This window comes from Mirounga leonina, unplaced genomic scaffold (genome assembly GCF_011800145.1).
Source record: "Mirounga leonina isolate KUSES-001 unplaced genomic scaffold, KU_Mleo_1.0 Mir_153, whole genome shotgun sequence".
In the NCBI taxonomy this organism is placed as follows: domain Eukaryota; kingdom Metazoa; phylum Chordata; class Mammalia; order Carnivora; family Phocidae; genus Mirounga; species Mirounga leonina.
In genome coordinates this window covers 35,783,301-35,806,834 of record NW_023270387.1, presented here as the reverse complement: position 1 = coordinate 35,806,834, position 23,534 = coordinate 35,783,301, and the positions used below count along the sequence as shown (strand labels likewise).

At 41.9% G+C, this 23,534-nt stretch overlaps 1 protein-coding gene and 1 non-coding gene across 2 annotated transcripts in view; one reads left to right on the top strand and one right to left on the bottom strand.

The window, feature by feature from the left end:
- The window catches only part of MAML2 (mastermind like transcriptional coactivator 2), a 338,311-nt gene that overhangs the window by 206,719 nt on the left and 108,058 nt on the right, over positions 1 to 23,534 (bottom strand). The window lies entirely within an intron of this gene.
- LOC118013555 lies at positions 11,861 to 11,967 on the top strand. Its single transcript, XR_004680047.1, has one exon. It is a non-coding gene; the product is annotated as a U6 spliceosomal RNA (small nuclear RNA).

Below are 23,534 nucleotides of genomic sequence, written 5' to 3'. Positions count from 1 at the left end.
TCTGCTGTAACACTTGCTCTGACTCTTTGGGGGCTGGGAGGCAATCCAAGTAACCGGAGAGAAGCAATTCTTTCACATGCCTCAATCCCACCATTCCAGAAAGAATGTAAGGGGGACAGGGGCAAAGGACAGTCTTTTATTTGTGTTCCATTCCTCATTACTCCTGCCTCTACTGACTTTCTCTCACCCTTAGCCTGCATTTCCTCTCCGTGGATGCTTGACAACCTCCCATGAACATTCCACGTAACTGTCAGGTACCTACCCTGACTGGATGGTTTGCTCAATCTGAAGACACCAGACTGCCTACAGGGAGCTTACAGTCTAGCTGGAAAGACAGATCATTAAAGCAGCACTTGCAGTAACTGTAACTGTATACAGTAAATAGTGATCGTGCTGTGCTGAGGGCAGGTCAGAAGTCACAGGAATCCCTCTTCTGAGGGGGAGGAGTGGAGACTTCAGAGTGTGAAGGAGTTGGCCAGGTGGACTGTGAAAATGGGAGAAAGAAGAGTGCTCTGGGAGAGGGGACAGCATGGGTAAAGTCCCAGAAGGGAGAGAAATTTAACATGTTTGAGGAAGTGGAAATTACGTCTGGAGACCCGGGTAAGTAACTCAAGAGCAGGTCAGGAGGAACTGCGTGGTTAGACAGGCAATGGGAAGCCACTGAGAAGGATTAATCTGGCAGGTTATGTGATCTATTTTGCATTTTAAAAGATCACTACTGACAGTGTGCAGAATGGCCTGAGTAGCTGGGAAGACTACAGCCAGGATGACACATTAGAAGGCTATCAATCGGCCCCACAGCCACTCCTTCAAGCCCTCCAACCACATCAAGGCAAGTTCACTCTCCCAGGCATAGCTCATTCACCTCAGGATTTCTCTGAAGATCAGAAAATGCTCCTTTCCACAGTACCTGAAGTCAGACTCACTGATTTAGGGCCTGTTCTAACCCTTCCAACTGGGAACATACCTAAGAGCTCTCCAAATGTCTTAAGTCAGGTATCATGTCTTCCCCACCTCTCTTCTGAGAAAGGAGTAAATTCCTGGCTAACCATCACCAGTTCCCTCACTAGTTCCTCATAGGATATGGTCTACTCCATTCTTTTAACCAACACTGGGGGGTAGATGCAGGGTCTCTGTCCTCACACCATCCATCAGATTTGTCCTCACAGATCCATCGGAGATGGATCACTGAATTTATTTGTTCATATCCCTTTTGTAGTGTAGCTCTTGGAACTGAAAAAGGTGTGCTGTGGACAACACAGAGCAGAGGAGGCCTTTCACTTGCCACGGAGAGACCACTAGTGTTCTGGGAAGCAGAGAGAGCACTGTTGCTCTCCAAAAGGGAGAACGACATCCATCCTTTCCGTCTTCATTAGTCACACCATCCCCGATTTTTGGTGGGCCACATAACTGCCCCAAATAAAGGCGACATTTTTCAGACACTCCTACAGCTAGGAGTGACCACGCGACTAAGATTTGTATGGAATTATTGTGTGTGACTTCTGAGGGGAGTCCTTAAAGGGAGGGCCAGTCCTGGCTGCTGCTGCCACCTCCTCCTTCCTCCTGACTGGGCCCCCGACAGCCTTCTTGTCTCACCTTGCGGAAGCCACATGCTGAGGCCCGCAGAGCAGCAGGAGAGAGCGAATGTAGGTAGATCCCTGACAGGCGAAGTGTCTGCCTCTCCTGGATCACACCTTAGAACTTCTCTTACGAGAGAGAGAGGTAAACGTGTATGTCGCTTAACTTACTTTTATGTTGCATTTTCTGTCACTCACAACCAAAGCGAAGTCTGACTGATACACATTCTTTATGTCGGAAAATTTATTTCTATTAATGCAGCCTAGGAATTCGCTACCTCGACCACACCACACTACGAAATGCTTTTTAGCCTTTTCCCTTGATCTGCTATTAAGTCATAGATACGTCTCCTTCACTGAAATGGCACGTGAAAGATCACCAGGGAGCTTCGGAGAAAGGCCGGCTTCAAGGATGGGTGAAGACAGGGCGCCTGGGGGGCTCAGTCGGTTAAGCGCCTGCCTTCGGCTCGGGTCGTGATCCCAGGGTCCTGGGATTGAGCCCCGCATCGGGCTCCCTGCTCGGCGGGGGGTCTGCTTCTCCCTCTGACCCTCCCCCCTCTCACGCTCTCTCTCCCATTCTCTCTCTCAAATGAATAAATAAAATCTTTAAAAAAAAAAAAAATTTTTTTTTAAAAAGGATGGGTGAAGACAGACATGAGGCATTGGGCTGGGGCCCTGTTCCTCAAAGAGGCTGTATCCTCTCTAAGATTTAGGTGCCACATTCTTCTGGGGCTGTGAGTCTATGAGCAAGTCATGACAAACTGAGCACTTCTTTGTCATGTAGAACTTGTTCTGGGGAGATGAATGGGGCTGTCGATGACTCCATTGTGTTGGAAACCTATTTGTCAGTGCTTCTGTCTGAGGCCTCATGGCCTCTCTTATTCTAGTTCCCCTATATCCAATCCCCTGATGCATGTAGTCTTGCTAAATCTAACTCTGCTTAGTCAAAAGGGTTTCTGTTGACTCATGTGAACATGCATCACGGCAAAACAGTGGCAACATTAATTGGCAGGAAGCCAAACCCACCCAGAAGTCTCCACATTTTCTGTAAAAGATGAATAAAAAAAAAAAATGAATGCAAAAGTCCCTGCATGTCTCATCAGTTTGGACTAATGCCAAAATGAAGACTAACCATCTCATTAAGCAGGGTTCAGCTTCTAGTTCCATCCAGAAGAGAATCACGTTTTAGCATGAAGAAAACTTTATTGAAAACTATATCTTGAGGGATAAAGAGGGGGATGGTGGCCAAGAATCCATTTGGGTAAATTAAGAAAGCAAAAAGTGATAGTACTTCACACACAGCTGAGGAATTCAGTTATATTATTATTACCTACTAGATGGTAATAAGAACCTTAGTTCAAACAGATGAAAAGATTAGTCACAAAAATAGGTAAACATGACTCTAATTAATGGCTTTGCCCATCATTAATCTCTATGTGTACACTCATTAGCCCACTCAGTGTTCAGGGTAACTGTAACATCCCTGGTCAGGAGAACCCTATGCCTGGGCTCCCCATGGTCCAGACGTGCAATGGGGAAGTTCTGGCTTGGACAAGCTGATGGTCCAAGGCCATTTCTTGAATCAGATCTCAGAGTAAATACAATTCTCGTAACAAGCTACTAGCTTGACTTCATTCTTTTTCTTTTCTCTATGAGGAATGAATGGAATCTCTCTTGGGAATTATCCTGTGTCTAAGAGGAAGCACAAAAGTTCCCACATTTGGAAAACTAAGTGCCTGACAGATTTCATCAGAGAAAGATGTCCTAAGTTAGTATGTTCCTCACAGCAACACTCCTGCAATTTATTATTTCCTTCAGGCCACCATTACGCCTGTTCCTGCTGACATCTTAGGAAGTTCTGGACAAGTTTCCATCTGTGGTAGTGCAAAGTGTGGGGGGGGGAGGGGGGAAAGGGGTAAAGAGATGTTGAAATGGCATTAAGAGTCTGGCTGAAAATGGCCATTTCAAGAGATAAAGCAACAGTATACAGAGCAATCAGAGAACAATGGCACTAATCCTTTACTCACATGACATGACCAAAGAGGTGACAAAGGAGGGAAAAAATTGGAAAGACAATTCCATGTAACAAAAACAACCAAGGCGGCAAACACTTCTGAACTTTTTGGTTTTCTGATTTGGAAGCACAATTTCATGGGATTACAATGACTTTCACCTCTTTTGAAAGCAAACGGCTGGTCTTTCTTATCTCTTTTTTTTTTTCCTTAATAAAAAGGAAAATAAAGGCCTCATTCGTTTATGGATGCATGGCATGAAATCTGAAAATACATTGTAAAAAAAATATTTTCAGGATGAATTCTTTAGAACAAAAGGCATGTACTTAATTGTATACAACTATTTGGAATAATTACTTGCACCTATTTGATGGCTCGCTAAAGCATTTCTCTCTACTGTGTAAATGTGACTCTTTAAAAAGGGAAGTGGATCTCTGGGCACTCAAAAAAAAAAAGGGGAACGAGTAGGAGGACAGGGGGTTAGGGGAGGAAGAGAAGTAGGAGGTTTAATTGCCTGAAGGGAATGTGAGTTCCCCAATTATAACAATATCTTGCCATGTGCCATTCCCTCATAAACTCTGCATCCTCTAGAAGTCTCTTTAGAATAAGGAACAATTACCCGAAGTCTGGAGCTTTACTCAGTATGTTCCAAGTTCTGGGACCATTAGGATTACTCCCTAAGAATGACTCACATCAATGACCTACTTGTAGTCAAATAAGTAAAAAGTGTTTGTGCATAAATCAAAATGTCTATGAAGATAAAAGCCTGTAGAGTTCAACTGCAGTCACATGAAAACCTAATAAAAGGACTTGGGGAAGTCTTTAATGGAACCATGGCCTCACTGCAAATAATAGACAAAGAGGAAGATTCTGTCTTCCCCACTGTGGATGAGATAGACAAAAATCATGCAAGAAGGAAAAGCTTTCCAGCAGTTTTATTGGAGTAATCAAGTACACATGAAAAAGCACAACATGGTAACCAGCCATGGAATCCCAGAATAGAACCAGACACTCTTTAGGAAAGTGCTAATTGCTTCAATATATTTCTGCAAAGCTGGCAAAAAATCAGAGATTGGGAGAGTGGAGGTAAAAGCTTGCTTTGAGCAAAAATAATTTGATGCAAAAGAGAAGCCATTTGAGATGGGCTCCACCAGTGACTAATGTTGTCTTCAAGAGGGTACTTTTCACCTGTAGAATGGGTGCTCCCAAAGGAAACACCGAATACAGTGCTTTGGCTAAGGTAAGAATGCGATAAATATCTGTTGAAAATATGAACCTAAATTATCTTTTGTATCTCTTATAAATGACAATATAGTCAAAACCACAAAAGATTACACAGTAATATACCCAAATTCTAATATATTAGTTTAGTCAACAAATATTTATTGAACACTTACTAGATGCCAGGCTTTGTTTTAGGCACTGGGGATTCAGCAGAACGCAAAATAGAAAGTCTCTGATGGGGTCCTTGGGTGACTCAGTCAGTTAAGCGTCTGCCTTCGGCTCAGGTCATGATCCCAAGGTCCTAGGATGGAGCCCTGCATCGAACTCCCTGCTCAGTGCGGAGTCTGCTTCTCCCTCTGCTCCTCACCCCGCTCTTGTCCTCTCTCTCACCCTCTCTCTCTAATAAATAAATAAAATCTTAAAAAGCAAACAAAGTCTCTGACGTTATGGTGTTTACCTATCAGTGATAAAGGCATGGCATATCTGGACCACTGCCTGAACTAATATGTTTAACACTCTCTAAAGGATGGAAATTTTAATGGTTCTTCAAATTATTTCACCATGAATATACTAATCAACTGCTTATATACTTCCTTAAGAATTGCTGCTTCTAGAAAAGAATGTAACAAGTCCTATCAGATTAGACCTAAAAATGTGCAAAATGTTTGCTGTCAGATCTGGCTCTATACTTACTAGGCCGTATTCATAATTTATAAATATCCAGATTTTTTTCCCCCAGAGATCAGTCGGCCATAAGACTGCTAGCTAAAAAAGATTGTACTCTTTCTCTTGAGGCACTATATTCCAGTGGGAGAGGTCCCAGGTCACAGAGAAATACATTTAGACACCAATGACCAGATGTAAACATAAGTAATTACTAACTCAAACGCAAAAATGCTTTTGTGGTGTAGACACTGAAATGAATCTATAACATCATACTTAAGAATGAGTGAATCAATGAGGGCCAGCCATGCATAAAAATACTTAGCCTATATAAGGATCTACTTGTTGAAAAGTTTACCAAAGAATTCGGTCTGATCATTCTTAATAATTTGAGTTCAAAAACACACTTTAAGCTGAAGTCTTTTCTTATCTACTATATTAGTGAAGGTCTTGACACTCCAATTAGGATAATTTGTGGAGGGGTTATGGATTAATCATCCAGGTGTAAGTAGAGAGTAGGGAGTCCCGAGGGATAGAGCAGGAACCCAGGGCTAATAGCAGAGACACTGTCACCATCCCTAGGCCTGAAGGCCCAGAGGAGGAAGAAGTTTCTGGAAGCAAGGAGAGAGTCCTGAAGAGCAGGCTGTTTTGTAAGGAGCAACAACTTTCTGGCCAGAGCAGGGTGGAAAAGGGTGGAGATGGATCCACAGGGGCAAACGGAAAGTATCTGACACATACACAAAATATGCCATTGCCCAACCAAGTTGATTAAATATTCATTCAATATTTACTGAGCTCCTACTAGGTGCCAATCCCTGTACCATGCCAGGACTCTAAAAGAGAAGTCATGGTGTTTGCCCTCAAGGAACTCGGAATCTAGTGTGCACAAGAGACATACAAACACATTAAGTAAAATACATTGCTCCAGGCAAGTTCTGTTACAGAAATATGAGAAAGTGTTATAAAAAGAAAGGAGGTTGAGGAGGAGCTATCCTTTGGAAAGGGACATTAATTAAGAAGTTACTGACATAGTCTTACCTGTACTATGGAGTTAATTATATTCAGGATAATTAAGAGGTTACTGAATTATGGGCCTATAATTCTATTGATATGTTTATAAAGATAAAAGCATATGCATTAAGAGGTCTCAGCAAAGACCCTAGATGTGTGTGTGTGTGTGTGTGTGTGTGTTTTAACCACAACTCATATCAGAAATAGTTCAGTGCCTTCGAGTTATAGGGGAGGAAATGTGCTTAAGTTCATACAGCTAGTTAGCAGCAGAGAGAGAACAAGGACCCAGGTCTCTGGGCTCCCCACAACAGTGGGCCTTAGAGTCTCCATGTTTTAGAGGTCATGTTAGCTATACCTAATGGAATCAGTTACTTCCCCATGGCTCTATTATATCTCATTTCTCTTTATCCTTCATTCTTCTTGCATTGATTAGAGGGCCTCTCAAAATTGGCATCAATTAAATTCCTAAGAATCAGAAGCTCAAATCCTTAAATCTGTTACTAAGCAGTAAACTTCAGTAATGTGTTTTTCACTCTACTATTTGTGGTAGCCTGTACTTTCCTGGTGTGATTTCTTTTTATATAATGTGTGAATTTTACAGTATGATGTCAACATGGTGAAATGCATAACCATATGGTTGCCACATAATTGAATGCTCCAATCTGTGAATTGTTCTTTGAGCAATTACTGTAGTGACCTAATTGTTGCCATTTATTGTTTTGTTAGTAACGGTTATTCAGAGTCCTCAGAGTAGTTGACCCCTGAGCTACACAGATTTGATCTGTGAGGGTCCACTTATATGCAGACTTTTTTTATATATAAATACAGAAAAGTACTGTAAATGCATTTTCTCTCCCTTCTGAGTTTCTTAATAACATTTTTTCTCCAGCTTACTTTATTGTAAAGATACAGTACATAATACATATCACATAGCAAAATATGTGTCCATTGATGTTTAGGTTATCAGGCAGTATTCGGGTCAAGAGTGGGCTATCAGTAAAGTTTTTGGGGAGTCAAAAGTTGGACACAAATTTTCGACTGTACCAGTGCCCCTGGCCCCCTTGCACTATTCATGGGTCAGCTCTACTTTAACACAACAAACCCACCAATGTACTTCATGCACTCAGTTCTACAGGACCATGTGTCAACTTCCAGGGACCATTCTCATGGCCTCAACAGGATGCCTGGTACATTGTACATACTCCGTAACTGTTTCACCTTTAAACATACATTTACTGTCTAGTGTCTGGTATATTTCAGGACTGAATTTGGGATACAAATGTAAATAAGACATGGTCACTCCCTTCAAGAGGCTCAAGCTAAGTTTAATTAAGGTTTTTTTTTTAAAGATTTTATTTATTTATTTGACAGACAGAGAGAGCACAAGTAGGCAGAACAGCAGCAGAGGGAGAGGGAGAAGCAGGCTCCCCGCTGAGCAGAGAGACCAACATGGGGCTCGATCCCAGGACCCCGAGATCATGAACCGAAGGCAGATGCTTAACTGACTGCGCCACCCCGGTGCCCCGTGAGTTTAATTCAGTTTTACCAACTTTTATTGACCTACACTCTATGTCCAAGGGCCAGGCTGGTGAAAACCTGGTAATGAATAAAAGTGTATGATCCGTGTTGCCTAAACTAGAGCCTATGACACATGTGGTCACAGGTTGAATTTCCTTGGAAAGATGGATGACGACTCTTGCAACTGCCCAAATGTCACTGCACTGAGAGGCTGCGTTCTCGTCTTCTAACTTAGAAGCTGATGGGTAGAAGTCACTTTGCTAGGAGAACCCCAAACAGCCGAACACTAAGGTCTTGATCTCTAAAAGAAAAGAAAGCTACATTTTGTTTTTGGTCCTTCGGCTGTTTTGTTCACGTTTTCCATGTGAGCCCTCAGCAGAACAGTTTTACACATTTAAGAAGAAAGAAGGTTTATTTATACGCCTAAAGAAAAATTTGCATCTTTGGCAATAAAGTACCTTTTATGAATTTGCTGGTTCTAAAATACTTGCTTTAATTTGTGTTTTGATGGAACATTCATTATTGAGAAGGTTAAGCTATAAAGGTTTTTATCACTTAATCTTGTCCTTAATCTTTTCCAAATGGTTTGTGAACATAGAAAACAATTTAGCTTCTGTGTCATTAAAAATTAGCTTATTTCAAGCAAAATGGATAACCATAGTGATTGATGAGTATTAATACAGGAGAAAAGTAAATAATTTTGCTGAAAGTTTTTATTGCAGGGAGACTGAAATTGCCAGAAGGCCAAGAATTATCAGGTAATCCATATCATCCTGTCCTCTTTAGACAGAAAGTCAAAGAATGCAGATGTTTTCTTTTTTATTCTTGCTTGCAAACATCACATACAAATACAGTCAACCACTATAAAGAGTAAAGGTGATCTTGGATGTGGATTTGGGGGCAATTCTGCAACTCCATAATACTGTTTATCAAATACTTCAGAAGTTTCTGGAAATAATGGAGGTATAAAAAGGAACACTGGAAAAACATACGGTTTTAGAGAGAGCTTTTTAAAATCCTAAGTTTGGTGAATAAAAGAAGGACAAAAATTATATAGACCATGAAGTGTTACAAGGATAAAAAAGGGCAGGGAAAGATATCATCCAACCTCCTGAAAAAACACAGTAAATTTGCACCATAACATTCTTTCAAGGTAACTTAAGGAAAGATGTTAAATCCGTTTCCTCTTTTGTTTTCATAAAAGAGATTTACTCTGCCCTCACTGAAGGGCCTTGTTTTCCTGTCCCTGTACCAGTGAGAATTCTCTATTGTAATCTGGAAATCTATGGCTTTGGGCTGCCTCTCAGCACTGCCCTTTCTGCTTTTTTATTTTTTTATTTTTATTTTTTTTTAAAGATTTTATTTATTTATTTGACAGAGAGAGACACAGCGAGAGAGGGAACACAAGCAGGGGGAGTGGGAGAAGCAGGCTTCCCGCAGATCAGGGAGCCCGATGTGGGACTCGATCCCAGGACCCTGGGATCATGACCTGAGCTGAAGGCAGTCGCTTAACCAACTGAGCCACCCAGGCGCCCCCTTTCTGCTTTTTTAAAGCTGTGCCTGCAAAGGATGCCCTTTCAGTTATTTGCTGGCCCATCGTTTCAGCCCCTCAAAGGTTACAGGGCAAATTCTGTCCAAAAAAATTCAATATAATGTTAAAGTTACTATGTAAAGTCAAGGTATGGTACTATCTTAGACTCAGGGACTCTTGGTTCTCGTGGTTCTTGGTCTATGCTCACAATTCCTCAAATTAGGAAGCTGTGGTCACCTTAATGATTCTGCTTCATCCTTAGATGAAGTTGGTTATAAACAGCTTTCAGCCAACAGTTATCCCGTATACTGAACTGATCATAGATGGTGCCCATCTGCATCGCTGCCCGGCGCTGCCCTTTCTCATGTAGGCGCACGGAGCTGGCCTTTGGTGAACGCGGGTCCTGGGTGGCCCCAGCCACTCTGCAGCTCTGCCTACTGGGTGGTGAGGCTGCTTCAGGATATGCCACGGTATTTAAAATAAAAGCGGGGCTGAAATCCACTGTACCGTGTGGTGTTTAACTGCTGTCCCTTAAAAACTGTCCAGGCACTATGTGCGTGGCTATAAGTAAATTAATGATGATCATAAAATACGACAAATTCCAAACCAACTGATCCAATGACTTTGAACTTTGCCGTGACCGAATAGAGAAGCTACTTTCAGGATTTTCTTATTTTTTAAAGTTGGTGTCCTGGTTGTATAAACATATAATATAGTCATCACTAAATAGATGCCTCTCTGTTACAAAGTCAACAAAGAACATTTTTTTTTTTTTAAAGTCCCACTTCCTCCCCAGGAAATGGTGTATGTTCAGAGCGGAAGTTGTCTTCCTGTTTTCTCCATACTAGCGCTCTTGCAAGGTTTTTTCTAAGCTTCCAAACTCAGAGTCTCCATCTCATGGAGCAAGCTCCTTTTAACAACTGGCCACATTTTTGCTGCAGTGATTAAAAAAAAAGAGAAATTTATTTCCCACAGATCATAAAAAGTATTATTAGCCTTATCTGTGGTCTACTATATTCTGAAGTACTCTCTCCCTTCTCTCCCCACTCCAATCCGTCTCTCATTCAACGTATAGTAAAGGCACTGGATGCATTCACTGGGATGATTTTGTCAACATTTTTTGCAAAATACATCAACTCTTGGTTTCCCAGTTATGAAAGAAACTTGACAGGGCACCTGCTTTTTATTATTTCAGTGATACAAACTCAATGTGCCTGGCACCCAAGAATGAAATACAATTCAAGAATGTTTTGTACATTCTGCTCTAAAATTTTTAGCATTTCAGCACTGATGTCTGGGGCTATTAAAAAAGAACAACCATTTGGAAACAAACAAGAGTCATTTCCCCCCTTTTCTGGAGTTTTTACACTCAGTTAAGGAGTTCGTGTTTCATTTATTTTACCTGTTGATACTTGAAGTAATAAAGGTCAGAGAGAATCAAGGCAGGGAGAGGTCAGGATGATATTTTCCATGAGATGAATTCTGAGTTTGCTAACTTTTCAGGTTTTCTTTTTATTCTTGCTTCTATGTCACCAGTTTGTTAACAACCAGCATCTCGATTATCCATTAAGCCAAGGTTTTTTTCAAAAGATGGTCCAGAAGACCACTGAAATCAGAATCATCAAAGTGCTTGTTAAAATGGCAGACTCCTGGGTCTGATCCCAGACCCATCAAAGCAGAATCTTTTTGATAGGCCTGGAAATCTGCATGTTAGCTGTTGGCCATTAGACTCCTTAGGGGAGTGATAAAGACAAAAGTGGTTACTCTCCCAAAGATATTTACTTGTTAATAGACAGCAACCAAAGACTTGAACTTCTTTAAAACCTACAGCTTTGTTGTTGTTCTTAGGGTCAAAGTCTTTTGGGACAAGGGAATTTTTTCCATGTCCTGCAAATCTTATAAGTAAGGCAGCTCCATCTTTACCTACTATCCATAAATTGAACACTTGGGGTCGAATATCAAGAAAAAAATTGCATTCTTTATTGGCAGCCTGTAATATACCAGGATGGACAGGTAATTAGCCTGGGAAAAGGCATTATAAAACCTGCAGGCTCTTTTAATTGTGACTGTTTTGAGTACATTTATACTTGAACAGTACCCACAGAACTCACTATCGATTATTTTTTTAGTTACCCTCCAGCAGGAAACTATTTCCCACATCAAGTAATGGACCTCAAAATCTCACACTTTGCTTTAAAAATATATTAGTGGTCATTCCTGGTAACTGTCCAATTTTAAAGAAATAGCTTTTCTTACATTTCTACTCAAGAAAGAGTTCTAGGTCTAGGAAATGCAAACAGGCATATTTAATAGTACATGTTCGAGTGCTCGCTTCGGCAGCACATATACTAAAATTGGAACGATACAGAGAAGATTAGCATGGCCCCTGCGCAAGGATGACACGCAAATTCGTGAAGCGTTCCATATTTAAAAAAAAAAAAAAATAGTACATGTTCGAGATTTTAATAGAAAAGCAGACTTTAAGGCAAAGTAAAGGGGTGGATTTAGACAACCACTAGTTAACTATACCTAACCAATTGTTAACTTGTTAACTATACCTAACTTGGACGATTCTCAATGAATCTTCTCTTTTCTTCTCAATAATGGGTACGTGTACCAGATATCTTATCATTTTAGATGTGTCAAAGCAGTTTATACAAATTTATCAAATGATTTATCAATTTACTTACTAATTAGTATGACATCAAGATGATTACAAGGCATTCATTCATTTCACCAGAACAACCAGGGCTACCTTCAAATAGCTCCAAAACTTGTTTGTTTCACCCTTCCACAAGTTGTTCAACCTTCCTCTGACTCATTCTATTCACATTTAAACAAGAGCAGTAATAGGAACTGCATCAAAGAGATATTGGGAGGGTTACGTGATGCATGTGGAGTACTTAGTACAGCACCCAGCATACAGCAAGTGCCCAATAATGTCAGTTAGTACAGGCGTACCTCGGAGTATTGCAGGTTTGGTTCCACGCTACCACAATAAAATGAGTATAACCGTCAAGCAAGCCAAATGAAATTTTTGGTTTCCCCATGCATATAAAAATTATTTTTATATGATACCGGAGTCCACCAAACGTGCCATAGCACTATGTCTAAAAAACGTATAGACCTTACTTTAAAAATAATTTATTGTTTAAAAATGCGAACCATCATCTGAGCTTTCAGGGATTTGTAATCACTGGTCCCAGATTACCATAACAAATATAATCATAATGAAAAACTTTGAAATATTGCAAGAATTATGAAAATGTGACACGGGGACATGAGGTCAGCAAACGCTGTTGGAAAAATGGTGCCCACAGACTTGCTCCATGAAGGGTTGCCACCAACCTTCAATTTGTAAAAAAATGCATTATCTGTGATGCACGATAAAACGAGGTAGGGCTGTACAGTTATTATTATTGTTTTTGTATCTCTAGGCACCACATTAGATGATTAACTACATACTTAGATACTTCTATAACACCAACATATGGATGTATCACTCAACTTCTAATATGATTTCATACTGTAGCATATGTAAATATAATTGGTTTAATTAAGTTTGGGAATTCTTTTGTCCCTTCCTTTTCTTTTTTTTTTTTTAAAGATTTTATTTATTCATTTGAGAGAGAATGAGATAGAGAGAGCATGAGAGGGGGGAGGGTCAGAGGGAGAAGCAGACTCCCTGCCGAGCAGGGAGCCCGATGCAGGACTCGATCCCGGGACTCCAGGATCATGACCTGAGCCGAAGGCAGTCGCTTAACCAACTGAGCCACCCAGGAGCCTGTCCCTTCCTTTTCTATAGCATTGTATACGCATTCCTTCCTCAAACTGCCCATTATGCTGACTTCATTCTTTTTATTGGACTCTATTTAGATTTATAATCCTCATTTATCTTTGTATCTAATATAATAATTAGAAATTTGGAGTCAGATTAGCTTAAATATAATGATTACTTTTTAAAACACACAGCTCTTATAGAGCAAGCACTTGGGGAAAAGCAGCAAGTTAATTATTGTGAATGAACACAATGGCCCACAGGGTACCTCGTGGAGAGAGGGTGCAAAGAGGCTGGAGTTCTAATCCAGGAAACTATATGTGTGTATCTTATCTTCTGTAGGCAGTGAGCTGTATATATAGCCCTTCTGTAGGCAATGAGGTTCTAGCAAAATATGTCTAATAGAAGATCAACAAAGATAAATTTTGGTTTTGAAATTATCTCTTGCAGAATACAGAATGCAAATTAGGTAGAATGGAGAGAAGTAGGCCACAGAGGAACTTCGAAGGCCATTATGCTAACACAGGAAGAAAAAAGATGAGGGCAGAACTGGTGCATCTTTATCAGAGATGAGAAAGGAGTCCAGACTCAAGACAGATTTCAAGACACAATGAAGATGATTTGGACAGTGGATGGATATGGAGCGTGCGCTAGGGGTTGAGAAGGACAGGCAGGCAGAGGAAAGTGCTGTGTGTATGTGTGTGTGTGAGAGAGACAGAGGGAACGGGGGGACTAGCAAGCAGGGTCGTTGTGGACACAGCATGCTGGATGTGCTTGTGGGACACAGGCAGAGATGTTCAAGGGGCATCTGGATGTGGCGGTAATGCGAGCCCCTGTGTGAAAGATCCTGGATTTGGGAGTCAGTGGTATCAGATGGATGTAACCGAGGACACAAGCTCGTATGTGATCACCTGGGGAGAGCAAGAAGAATGAAGAGAGAAGACCAAGGGCAGATCCCTGAAGAACACTAACATTTAAGGATTTCGCAGGAGAAGAGAACACAGCAAGGAGGAGCAAGCAGAGCAGAATGAGGCCAGCGGCCGTGCGGAAATCCAAGCAGCGGGAAGACTTCTCAGGAAGCAGAGCTTGGAACTGTCTTGCGAGATGAGGCTGCGAACAAGGAGTTAACTCACTGTTGCTCACCGCTCTTTCACAATCTCCAGGAGAAGTGCTAGCAGAAAGAAAACGTTCTCATGATAGAGATGGCAGAAGAGAGCAAGAGAGGAGGAACAGGAGGCTTAGATAACTCATAAATGAGTCATCAGCCCATAAACAAGAGTCAGCAATATGACCATTCCTGCTGAAACAAAGGAGCAAAAAGAGCTCTCAGTTGTGAGAAGGAGTCTCCCTAAGAGCTGAGGCCGCATGCTAATTTAAGCAGTAGCTCAGGAACCCCTGCAAACACACTGCTTGGTAGAGCCCAAGTCTTTGTAAGTCTTTGTTGATGGATGAACTTGGGTAAGTCACTTCCAGCTGGGGCCTCGTTTTCTTTATGTTCTAATTAAGGGCCAGTAGTCCATTTGCTCCTCACAACTATCCCAGGAGGTAGGAACTAATTTGGGCCCACTTTACAGATGAGGTAGCCAAGATGCACAGAGTTGAGAAGATTTGTCCAGACAGGTGGTAGGTAGCAAAGCTGAGTTTCCAATTTGGGGCTTTCTATCCACAAAACTCACACTTCGGTTCTTCCCATTGGGAATCACAGAACTTCCAAAGTACTTAAATATTCTTCATTTCTTCCCCTTTATATGTGAAGCCAGGAGGGACGCTGGATCGGAATTGCTCCCTCCATAATAGGTAAAGAAATTGAGGATCTGCCTACAAGTGTACGCCAGAAATGGGGTGCCCTGAAACACAGGACTGCTAATTCTACTCCCCTTTAAGGCCTTTTAAAGGTCAGTAAATGTATTACATTAACAAGCCGTAACTTTGAGGCCAAAATTAACACCTTGGAAAGAAACTACCGTTACTCTTAAAACTGTATAAAATATCTTTTCTTTCTAGAAATCATAGCACCATGGAAATGAATCATCTGAGATTCTGTCTTAAGAAGTATAGATGGCAGTTTAAGTGTAGCTCTCTAAAAAGAAGCAGCTTTTCCTCCATCATCTTACTAGTTAATCTTCCTGGGAACAGGCTGATATTTACTCATCCCAAGAGAGCGTTGAATTGTCTGGACTCCAAAAGATACCAAGGATAAGGTTTTAAGTTCCCCACTATTAGTCATCACATGGAGAAAAGTGACAGAGCTCTTTACAGATGCATTGCTTTTTCTTTGCCCTTAAAATGGCAGTTGAAACAACATTCAATGGATTTAAATTAGGAAATGTCAGTAAAGAATGCCCTCCCTTCCTTAAAAGTGATCGGTTCCCCGGGTAAGATGTGAAATACTTTGCGGTCTCTAGACGACAGGATCAGATAGGCTAACAATGCATTCGAGAGCTTTGCAAAGAAACGTTAGACAAAATAGATCAGGTTAAAGTGGACACAGACGCCCAACAGCAAATTCTAATTATGCTCATTCCCAGTCCTGAAACAAAGAGACAATTTAAAAAATATATACATACATATAAAGTGTGTGTGTGTGTGTGTGTGTGTAGTAAAGGTATTTCTCCTTCATTTGATTTATTACTGATCTCAGAATTTCTATGTAATGTAATACCTAAGCAATCTAATTAGTTGAATAAAACAATGATTCCTTTTTAAGGCACATTTCCTGCATAGGACTTTTGAGACCATGCCCAAGTTATTCTGGTGAAATTGATGCTGTGGGTGAAACACAGGCTTTTGAGTCAAGAAATCCTGGATTCTAATTCTAGCACTTCCATTTCTAGGTATCTAGATCCTTGATAAGCTATTGAACTTTTCTGAGCTTCGGTTTTGAAAAAGTCTGTAAAAAGGAGAAAAGAGCACTAACTTTCCAGGGTTCTTATGAGGACTAAATGTGATAAGGGATATATACTCCATGGAAACGTTAGTTCTCATTTTCCTCTATGGTTTCCTATTCTTTCTGTGAAAGCATACAACAAAACGGGACCCATTTGCCAATGCTGAGAAGCCGTGAACTCAGCTTCAAGGTAGAGGGTTTAAATAACCAAGAAAACTCCAGGAACTGTTGGTGCAGTTCTCTTCCAGATGAGAAATGCGCACAGTCATGTGGAACACGTTGTACACTTGCTTCTAGATCCTTGGCTGAAATTTCTGTCTTAAATAGCAGGGGTTGGCTACCCACACAACCCCCTAAAGGTGGCTAGATTTCAGAGGCTGTCAGAGAGCTGATGTGTGCTGAAAACTGCAGAGAGTCGCCTTTTCCTCGTCCAGTTCTTAATTGCATCCATGTGTACTGAAAAGCCCCAAATGTACATGCTTTGACCTCTCGTGAGAACTGAGAATTTGAACTCGGGTCCAATTCGGAAGCATAGGCTGAAGATTCTGAAAGAACTGTGTGCCTTCTGAAGTCAGTTACTAGTGTTCACTCTCTAGCTGATCTTGGATGATTGAGCTGGGGTCTGGTTGTTCCCTCCCCATCTTTGCTTCACAAATCAAAAAGACCTAGCCTGTAAGCGACGTGCCTCTGGGTGCCTCTTTTCTGTCCTCGGAGCTAAGAAAAGCTGCTTCAGGACCTGCTGCTCGCAGCTCACGAAATCATGAGTCATTTGTGTAGCAGAGTGAATCGGCCACTGCTGTTTGTACAAAGTTGAGAAGGGGATGGGCGGAGGATGGGGCAATTCCAGCGCAGACACAGATGCTCCAGGAGAAGCATGTGCTCCTTAAGAAGCTGGAACAGGGTGCTGGGTTCACAGTTACTGGGTCCTCAGCATTACCATCCTCCTAAGTAACACATCTCACTGGAGCCTTCTAACCTCCTGACACTGGCATATGACACAGAACATTTCGGGTCACAGAGTGCTCTCTCTTCCACTTCCTGTTGTTGTAACTTGTGTGCTTTCTTTCTCGTGTTCAAAGGTCTTCACTGCCGTTTCTTTTAGCGGCTCCCAAATGAGACACTGGTCAGTAATTCCTCTGAGGAAGACACATTGTTATTCCCTCTTTGGGGATGAGCAAATCTGAGGGAGGAAATGGTCAGTGGCTGATTTGGCGAGGTGCAGAAAGGTGGAAACAGATCGTCTCGGTGAGCAGTTCGCTGACTGGCCCACTGAACCCTGCCACCACCTGGACGTGCCCGACTCCCTGCCCCCCACCCCGCACATCGGCCTCCACACCTGCTGCTGAACATGGCCCGGCTGCACCGCACCCGGCCCGAGGCTGCCTCGACTTCTGCTGGCTGCTCCCTCCCCTCGGCCCACTGCTTTTCGCCCTTGGACTTGTTATCCTCCATCATCAAATGGCATTTCCGAATCCATACATTGAAAAGCCGAAGTTTAGGACGACAAAGGCAACAGAGATGCTTTCTAGCTTTGAGCTTTAGGCCAAAAGGGACCCTGGGATGTATTTCATAAAATTATAAAAGAAGAACAGGAAAGGTCAAGGCTACGACGAGCAATGCGAATTTTGAGGCAGAGTTCCATACTCAATTTGCTAAAAAACATTATTCCACATCATCTTTGCAGATCGATGTGTCCCCAGTCCATGGGAACACCACAGACACCGTCTCCCCAAGTTGTCAATGAGAGGAGCATGTTTTAGGCATGCCTCCTAGAGCAGAGGAAGGAGTCATAAAACTGGATAGTGGAAGAAGAGCCCACTGTTGCCTACAATGAAGAATGGGAAGAATTTAACCTACTCCTCAATGTAAAGCCCACACTCATTCTTGGCCTTCTCTTGACAGTCTATATCCTGACTTCTCTGTCCAAAAGTCTATGTCCCCGGAAAACCTACCGGGAAGAGGAGGCCACCGCTCTCTTCCAATTTATCTTTTCTTTTTTAAAGGTTTTATTTATTTATTTGTCAGAGAGAGAGAGCACAAACGGGGGGGGGGGTGGCAGGCAGAGGGAGAAGCAGACTCCCCGCTGAGCAAGGAGCCAAATGTTGGGCTTGATCCCAGCACCCTGGGATCATGACCGGAGCCGAAGGCAGATGCTTAACCGACTGAGCCACCCAGGCATCCCACCTTCTTCCATTTTAATGCCTCTGTCAAAGCCCACCTCAAATTTTACCTTCTCCATGAACCCTTCCCGCGGAATTTTACTCTCACTCCTCTTCACTGCTACAATTTTTATTGCTGGTGCCATTAAGTTCAGAGCTTTGTAATTTAGATGTTTTACCTGACCGTGTCAGGCGTCCAGTACTGCATCTGTCTTACACCCTCCCCCCACCCCCGCCCCAGAGTGTCCAGGCCAGGGGCATACTGCCCGTTATTCATTCGAGGAACAAACGCTTATACATCACCTGTGCGGGCCACGTATCATACTCCGTTAAGAGAATCAAAAGCAGAAAAACACACAATTCTTGGTCTCACTGAGATGGGCAAGCAGAAAAACAACTCGTTGGAATCCAATGTTATGTGCTTTCTCTTAGAGAGTATGAATACAAGGCCAAAGCCACACGGTAGAGGGGCACCCGACTCTGGGTGATACTGGGAAGCAGAGGTCAGAGGGTGATTTTTGAATTAAGTTGTGTAGAATAAGCAGAGGTTCAGCAGGGAGACAGAGGGCAGAGGGGAATCCCAGCAGGGGCAGGAAGACATGCAGAAGGAAACAGGCATTTAAGAGGCTGTATAGTGAACTGTCCAGAGAACTGCACGTCTGCCTGGAGACCAGGGAATGTGAGAGCGAGGCGGTGGGGGTGTGGAATGAGAAGCCAGACCGAGAGAGTCCGTTTAAATGGATGCATGAATGCATCAAACATAATCACTTTACTCACTGCTTAGTACATGTTATATTGCTATTTCTCTTAAAGTAGAACAAGAATTCGCTTAGCTATTTGGTAATTTGTTGATTTATACTTCTACGGCATTGAAATACTTCCCTGGGTCCCAGGAAAGTCAGTGGAGGGGAATGTTCACTCCTATGCACTTACTACAGTATTACACAAGTTCAAATGCACTGTCCACCTAGAGAACTAAACCTCGTCCAGCATGGTGACATTACGCCAGCGTGCGTAATGTACCCTTCGCACAACACCAAATACTGCCCTGCACTGCTCCCACTCAGGGCATGGTCGGTAGTCAGGCTCTGAAACATGCCCCATCTGACTTGATGCTTCAATCCAAAGAACACCATCCACTGATAACATATTCTCGCATCTTCCCTCCCTGGGATATCTGTGCTTTTGCTTTCATCGTTTCCTCCCTATTTCACAGACCCAACCTTTATCCTCTCTTCTCGAAGGTAAGAATATGACAGGTCAGAGATAATTGCAGGAGTGGGTGAGGGCGAATAATGGTTGGCAACTTTCCAGGCGATTACAGAGCTGAGAACATGTCACCCTAATGGAGTGCTATATCTTTTGATAGCCGCTGCCTGGTTCAGATACGTTACAAACGTTAGATTTTACTATGCAGCCACTGCATTAATTTATGCATCAATTTCTTGACTGTTCATTCTTAGAAGTATTAACCCAGTGTAATTCAGTACTTCCTTGGTAAGCCTTCCATAGGAAGATTAAAACAATTTTAGTGATTATAAACTATCTAGGTTTAGCAGATGCTGGTAATCTATGGGATTGTGACCCGAAAGGATTTATGTCTAAACGTGATTTAAAGTCTCTCCCTCTGCAAGACTTCATTTTACCTTTCATGCTTTACATTCTCTCGAAGTGCATTACTGCTCTCGAGAATAGTTTATCTTACTTAATAATTACACGTAAGGGAGACGTTAAATAGGTAAAAATATTTGCTTTCTGCATTTGGTGTGCTTGTATTAATTTCGAGTTGTTTTGAAAAATGCACTAGGAAAAACTGTTTGATTGCGCCTTTTGAGTTTTTCCACAGCAGTCTCAGTGACAGAAGGCAGCTGCAGCATTGACTTTAACTTGGTTTAAAGACTGATATTTGACTCCAACATTAAAAACAATCGTCATTCTTAAAATTCAATCTGAAGGCATATGCCTCCTCGGTGAACCCCACTTGTCATCTTTAATGGGGGCATTACTTGGAAATCCAGTTTTCAGCAAGTCCTTTTTTATCCTCAGGGTACATGGCCTGAAATGTATTTTTATCTTGATGCAGAGTAAGTGAGTTACTTGGGTCAACCCTAACTATTATTTTAAGGACAGAATTTCTTGAATGAATATGCAAGGTATAAACACATAGGTTTTATACTGGTTCCACAAAATTATCTTGTGATGTAACTCTTTTCCTGCTCCATTGGTTTCATGTTAAAAGGGAACACATCTCATGGGGGAGTGCAACCCTAGTGATCCTTTTTCTTTTTTCTTTCCTTTCCTCCTTTTTTTTAAAGCGGACTTGATGTTTTCAATAGGGGAGTATTTATATATGCCAAAGAAATTAAAATCTCAGAGTATCACCCTCCCCCCCCCACCAGTTCTTACCTGGCTACAGTTTCCAGAAAAATAGAGGGGTTAAATCTGAATTTCGATAAACAACAAATAACTTTTTTAGTATAAGTATATCCCATTCGATATTTGGGACATACTTGCACTAAAAGATTACTTGTTGTTTCTCTGAAATTCAAATTTAACTGGGCCTCCCGTATTTGTATTTGCTAAATCTGGCAACTCTCTATCTGGGGGCAGTTGAATTATGATCAGAATTACATTATCTCCAGATTGCAGGTCTGCAAAATTCCCAGGGGACCATTCTTTTCATGGGTATGTGTGAACGTGAAGACTGTTCCACAGTCATTCCCAGAGGCTCCACGGAGCCATCTGGCTTGGGGTCTAATGGATCTAGACCCTGGAGATTAAGCAGTCCTTTAAAGAATGTTAAAAAGCTTTAAAGCAACAAAAAGAATGCCTCTTACATAGTGGGTCCTCAATGTATTTATTTTTGTTGAAATCTTTAATGTTCATTAGTGCCACTCAAGATGAGTAAGATGATAAAACAGGACCTCTTGAAAAGAGTTCCTATGGAACCCTCACCTCTCAATCTGAGCACTTCTCATTCTCCAGCCACCAGAGGTGAATGCCCCCTTGCTCAGGAGGGCTTCCCACATCACCGCAGACATGAGTTCTCTACCACCCCAGCCCTCCAGCTTTTATCACTCATTCGTTCGGCATTTGACACCTTCTGCTTAACATTGTAACCCACCTTTCATTTACAAATTCCCTGAGGAAAAACAGGTCGCTAGTGGTAGTCCAGCACTGTGATTTCCAGCGTGAGCCCTGGAGTCTCCTTGCTGACTTCAAGTGCAGTTCTGCCCCTTCTCAGCTTCGTCACATTAGACAAACACATTCTCTGAGGCCCAAGTTGATCATTTGTGTCCCTCGAGAAAATGGGGTTGATAACACCTCCTCCTCGTGTTGTTCTATTAGATGAGATAAGGTGTGTGTCTTGTCAACTCTTAGTAAACACTGGACGGTGGTGGGCAGTTAGTATTACCAAAAGCATTACGTTATTATCTGCTTTGAATCCACACCCCCTCTGGTGTCTGTTGCTTATCAGGCCCCACGTGAGCTGACTTGAGAACCGCTGCGTGACTTCCCAGCTGCCCGCGAGTTGGGAAGAGCCGCACGGGGACCCACAAGTGAGTCTCACTCCCTGTGCAAGGTGAAGACCTCATTCTCTTATTTCTCCATTTCTCTGTACACATTTAAACCACTGCATTGTGTCAAAAACTAATGATGTAATGAATGGTGACTAACACAACATAATAAAATGAAATTAAACAACAACAACAACAACAACAAAAACACTGCATTGTGCTCTGCTTGGGATTATGTGAGAAGCAGGACAACTTTAACTGGCTTAGAGATGTGTTTCCTTAATGGCACCAGCCTGGTGAGCCCTCTTGGGACTCCTGTCACCACACACTTCCTGCCTTACCCTTTATTATTTGCTGCCTCTTTATTTTTCTCTCAGTCATCAGTGAGGAAGTTGCATAACCTAAAAGCTAAGTGGGAGCCTCTTTCCTGTAATCTGTTGTCATGCATATTCTTTTTCCTTATGGTAACTTCTTTAAAAAAATGCCATGGAAAGTGCTCTTCTGAATGAAAAGTGACTTTTTGGCATCTGGAGCATGTGTGAGATTGGGTTTTAAACATTTGATTTCCATTTATATTATAATCAGTAGAATAACTTGGAGAAGAGTAAGGTTTTCTTAATATTGGGACATGTTAAAAAAACAAAATGTAAGTTTCAGTTACATCCTCTGAGTTCTCTCCTGGCTTTTTCCAAAAATCAAATTCAAGATCCTTAATGTTAAAAAAAAAAAAAGGCATCTTGGGTCATTCGTTCATCATTGGCATAATATTTGCAAAACTATAATCTCTTGGGAAGGCTCCGGCTGAAACGCATTCATCTTTATATCAGGACCCAGCAACTTTTTTTATAACAGGTATTCAACAGACATTTGTTGAACCAATTAATGAACGAGTATTTAGTCAGCAACTATTTATTGAGCGTTTACGAGATGCATTACCCATGTGTAGCATAGTGTCATTATCATTATGATCGTTAATAAATAATGATTTCACCACTACACTGTTTATAATGCAGCCACCCAGCAAGCCAGTGACATAAACCATGGCCGCCCAGGTGAGAGAGCTCACCGTGTCTGATTATTTAGGCTTCACAGCAATTGACCTCGCTATTCCCATTGTCACTCCCCAAGAACAGCACGTTCCCAAGTTCCCACCTATCTTATTTTCATTGATGAGTAACTTTAAAGGCAGTCCAAACCCATCAAGGCTCAGAAACAGCCCTGAGGCCTTCCCTTCCCAACTCTGTGTCCCAGTTGGCCCCAGGAGCACAATCCCAATCCTGCAGTCTTCAGTCTGGCCCATCTGTTCTGTAGCCCCTGTCATTTTGGGAACAGGGTCACACTGTGGAGGCCAGGCTGTACCCAAGGTTCGAGACCCCACCTTTAAAATTATTACTCTGGGAAAAGCGGGAAATACTGTTTCAATTGTGAGGATAACGCATGGACAGCCATGAACCACTTAAGAAGTTGCACAGTGGTTGTCTTTAACCACAAAACCAAAATCACTATTTCGCTCTGCTTCTCCACAGTATTGGGAAGATCTGAGTGGCAGTCCAGGCGAGCTACTCATTGTTTTAATTAATTAATTTATTTATTTATTTTTACTGTTCTCCAGTCCTGATTCTGCTACTAAAGGTCTCCAAAGTCTCAGAGTACCTC